The 5,117-nt window shown below is 38.4% G+C and overlaps 1 protein-coding gene across 1 annotated transcript in view; it reads left to right on the forward strand.

Moving 5' to 3' along the window:
- Mcub (mitochondrial calcium uniporter dominant negative subunit beta) overlaps positions 1 to 5,117 on the forward strand; it is a 115,605-nt gene that overhangs the window by 24,425 nt on the left and 86,063 nt on the right.

Raw genomic sequence — 5,117 nt, forward strand, 5'->3', positions numbered from 1 at the left:
CAGAAAGTGATACTGAGAAATGGGGTCACTGCTGTGACTACTCTGACTCCACGTGGTTCAGAAACCTTTGGGGCTGCTTTCTGGGTGGAGGAATTTTTGAAAAGTTTAGAGATGCAAGCTGGAAAAGCTTTAGAATATTGTAAATGGAGTTCATTGGGTGATTCTGATGGGAAGACCAGAATGCTGATAGGACTGTGGACAGTAAAGACTAGGCCCATGATGTTTCAGAAGAAAAGGAGGACTATTGGAAATTGAACTCGAGGCCATTCATTTTACATTCTGGCAAAGAAGTTGTCCACATTTTGCTCATGTCCTGAGACTTTCTGTATGGTTGAATTGAAAGATGATGGACTAATTAATCTGGTGGAGGAAATTTCAAGGCAGCACAGCATTTACATGGTGGGTGGATATTACTGACATCTTTTAGCCAAGTTTACTGTGATAATCAAGAACAGAAAGCAAAGAATAAATATTTGAAAAACTTGCAGTTTGGCCAGTAAATTGCAAGTAAAACTGGGGCTAAGGAAACTATGGTTGTTAAATAGATTATAGCCACTAAAAACATGCTAAGTACTTTAGCCAGAAACAATAGTAAATCTGGCTTGAGGACCTCTCAGAAGTTGGCAAGTCAATACTCATCTCAGACTCAAGGGTTTACAAGTAAAAATTCCTTTGAGAAGAGGCCATGGGGCATCCTACTTGCACAGAGGGTCCCAGGAAGTTTTTCCACCATGCTCAGTTGCCCAGGAATTCAGATGCTGCTACAAACATTGTTAAAGAGGCTTGGCTGTTGCTCAAGATGATAAAAGACCTTGGTGGCAACCACATGATATTGGTTCTGTAGGAAGACAGGATGCTAAAGTTAGTGGGTCATGGAGGTTTCCTCCAAGATTTTACAGGCACAATGTAGCAGGGTTGGAGTTCCTGCAGCCTGCCCTGATAGAGTGATGCTTGAAGATCTGAGAAGGAAGCCAAAGCTACAGTTGAGAAACCCCTTCCCCAGAGTAAAAGACGCTGGTAACCTGGATCATCTGCTGAGGAAAGCTGCAGGAATCAAGCAGATACAAGCCAAGAGGGAAGCCATGTGGGCTACAACTAGCAAGGCCATAAGCGCAGAGGTAAATAAGCCCTTTGAAGAGAGCATCACAATACCAAATGTGGATGTGGAACTGCAGAACTTGTTTGCCTAGCTGAATTTTGATCTTGCTTTGGTTCCATCCCTTCTTTCTATCCCTGTTTCTCCCTTTTGGAATAGAAATATTTACTCAATATTATATATTGAATATATGTAACTTATTTTTGATTTTTACAGGGGCTCACAGTGGGAGTTTGTTTTGTGTCTCACAGGAGACTTTGCCTTTGACTTTTGTCAATGCTACAACTTTTAAGACTATGGGATTCTTGGAAATGAAGTAAATGTATTTTGCATTAGGAAATGGCCATGAACTTTTGGGGCCAGGGGTGAAATGTTAAGGTATGGATATGCGATGCCCCCCAAAATCTCATGAGTGAGACAGTGCAAGAATATTCAGAAATCAAATGATTAGATTATGAGAGTTGTAACCTAATTAATGGCTTGATTTACTGATATCGATTAACCAGATGGTAACTGTAGGCAGAGTAGGGTATGTCTGGAGAAGGTAGGTCATTGGGGGCATGCCTTTGGGGTATATATTTTGTCCCTGGTGAGGGGAGCACACTACCTATCCAATTCTTGGTTGCAATATCCTAAGCTACTTTCTTCATTCATGCCCTTCTGTCTATTTGTTCTGCCTCATCTTGTGCCCAAAGCTAAGGAGTTAGCTATGGACTGAGACCTCTGAAACCCTGAGCCCAAATAAACATTTCCTCTTTTTTTAAAAAAAATTGATAATCAAACCTGCAAAGTCATTGCAACAGGATTTTTCATTATCTAATTTATCAGGAAAGAAATAGAATAGAAGTTTTTGAAAAAGGAACAATGTTAGAAGCGACTTGCTCTTACAGGTGTTATCTAAGGCAAACACAATTAAAACATTGTAGCATTGATCTAGGAATATCTAGATGGATCAGGAATTGGATGAAACAAGCTATGTATTAATGGGAATGTAGTATATTATAAAAGTGAAATTTCAGATCAGTAAGAAAAGGGTAGATTACAGAGTCAATGGTTTGGGGATAATTGATTGTGCATTTGGAGAAATAGAGAAGTGTAAATTCCTTTCACATTCACAAAATTTCACATGGATTTAAGAACTCAATATGAAAACCTAGAACTACTAGAAGAATGTATAGAAAAGTACAACTTTACGAACTATAAAATAAAATTGATAAATTTTATATTAAACTTATTATACCATAAAGTTGTTAAATTTTCTTTGTAGTTGTAGATGTTTATTTTTATGGGGTGCTAAGGATTGAACCCACGTGCTAGGCAAGCACTCTATCACCGAGCTACAACTGCAGCCCCATTATAAAGTTTTAAAGGTATGTGTGGTTATTAACATATTTGTGAAACTCCTACTAAACATAATTTTCATGGTTACATAATATTTCATAATGCAACTGTAACATTGTTTAGATAATAGTTTTCAGTTACATTTCAGGCTCTCCTATAAAATTCTTTAAATTCTTGAGTAAATTTATGTTTTCTAAAAGGTGATATGGATTGAATATTCCTTAATTGAAATGCCTGGGACAAAAAGTGTTTCAGATTTGAGGTTTTGAATTTTGGAATATTTGTGCAGTTTTTGCCATTTGAGCATGATTAATTCCCAAACCCCAGATCTGAAAAATCAACATGAATGTTCAAATAATTTTGCATTTTGGAGCATTGGGGTTTTTCAAATTAGAGATTATCAACCTATACTCTGAACTGGTTCAGATAATCGAATTAGAACACTCTCTTGATCTAGATACTTTTCTTTCTTGGAATTTCACATTTAATATTCTGATTTGGTTGAGAAATGCCTTTCTACATTTGTTCTTTTTTTGTACTAGGGATTGAATACAGGGGAGCTTTACCACTGAGCTACATCCCAGCCCTTTACTTTATATTTTGAGACAAGGTCTCACTAAGTTGACAGGGTCTCACTAAGTTGCCAGGGTTGGTGTGGAATTTTTTATCTTTCTACCTCAGCCTCCAGAGGATCTAGGATTTATAGGTGTGGACCATCATGCCCAGCTATGTTTGTTCTTTTTGCAAAGTGACTTATAGCACTACATTTTATAATTATTTGTAGTTACCAATTTGTTCCCCACTTTTTTATTGTGATAAACCATCAGGAAAGATTTTTAGATTTAAGTAGTAGAATCTTGTTTTCAAGGTGTGTGTTAGGATGAAACCCAAAACATAAAGCATAAAGTAGGCACCTGTGATAAATGGTGTTGGGGTTCCAGACTCTGGTCTGTCTAGCTTTTCCTCTGGAAATCCCTACCAGGTTTAGGTCCCCTCTGCAGATTTCTTGGAACTTGCTTTGAAAACCATTGATTGATGGTAAAATTGCTTATGTGAAAAAAAAAAAAAGCAATGTGTTGTCATTAGAGTAACAGACCCAATGACATTCCCAGGACTTAAACGCCAGTCTTTTTTAACATGAATACATTGTGCTTCTTGCAGTTGTGTAAGCATGTTGGCGTTCTTCTAATAGTTCTCAAAGGATAACTACTGATGTGCTCATAAATTTCTTTGGAAGATAGAACCTAAAGTATAAGGTCTTTGTCTTCTTTTACTTCAAGATGAAGGTTATTATGCCTGCCCCAGGTGTTCCTCCTTGTGTGAATGAGTACTGTGAATGTTTCCAAAGAACTGTCTTTGCCAGAGGGCAGAGCAGAGCTGGTTTAGCTCCTTAACTGCACTGTGGCCTTTACTCCCCACCCCCAGCAATAATTTTCAAGGAAGTCTGCAGAAAAATACTTGATCACCCTACCCCAGCACATGTTTGGGCATAGTAAATGTTCTCCCTCTCTATAAATCTGGATCCTGTGCCAGATACCTCGGGCTCACGTCCCACTTGCATTTCTTTAAAGCAGTAGAGAAAGCTTTTAGGTTTAGCAACGATTGAGAAGAATCCTACAAATAACTTGCATGTTAGTCACCTTCTGAATTATGATTGGAAACTGAGGTACAGCTATGGACTGTTTTTACTTACTTATGTATTTATTTATGATATTGGGATTGAACCCAGGGGCAGCCTACCACTGTTATATCCCAGTCTTTTTTATTTTTAATTTTGAGACAAGGTCTCACCAAGTTGCTGAGGCTGGCCTTTTGAACTTATCTTCCTGCCTTAGCTTCCCAAACTGCTGGGATTACAGGTGTGCATCACTATGCCCTGAATACCGACTGTTTTATTAAATTGAGTCTCTTCACTGGTGTTGTTCCCATGAATTCCTAGGTGAAGTTTAATTGCAGCTTGCTGCACCTAGCATATTTCTTTTTTTTTTTCAAAAGGAATTTTTTGAACTATAACTTATTTAAATTTTTTTCTTATTATACATGACAGTAGAATATATTTGACATACATATATGGAGTATAACTTCCTATTCTTATGGTTATACATGATGTGATGCTTTTATCTCTTGGACTTTCTGATCAGTAAGATCTATGAGGGCAGGATTTATATCCTGCTTACTTTTGTATCCCCAGTGTCTGGCACAGGGCCTGCACAGAGCAGGGGCTCAGTGCATATTTCTAAACACCTGACTCCTGCCCATCTGCAGAGGAATCCTTCCACTTGTTTCTCAGCCATGGCCTTTATGACACTGCTTTATTGCCGGGCTTGGTGGTGCACACCTATAATCCCAGTGGCATGGGAGGCTGAGGCAGAAGGATTGCAAGTTCAAAGCCAGCCTCAGCAAAAGTGAAACGCTAAGCAACTAAGTGAGACCCTGTCTCTAAATAAAATACAAAATAGGTCTGAGGATGTGGCTCCGTGGTCGAGTGCCCCTGAGTTCAATATCCAGTATGGGAAAAAATTTTTTTTAAAAACCTGCCTTATCATATCTTAGATAAGCTGTTAGGAGCCTTTTTGTTTCTTCCCTCTAATTAAAATAGATCCAAAAAATTACCATTAACCATTTTGTCCCATAGCTCTGCCGGAGTATGGCTGCAGCAAAATAACGGGGGTGGGGGGGG

This window comes from Marmota marmota, unplaced genomic scaffold (assembly GCF_001458135.2).
Source record: "Marmota marmota marmota unplaced genomic scaffold, marMar, whole genome shotgun sequence".
NCBI lineage: Eukaryota > Metazoa > Chordata > Mammalia > Rodentia > Sciuridae > Marmota > Marmota marmota.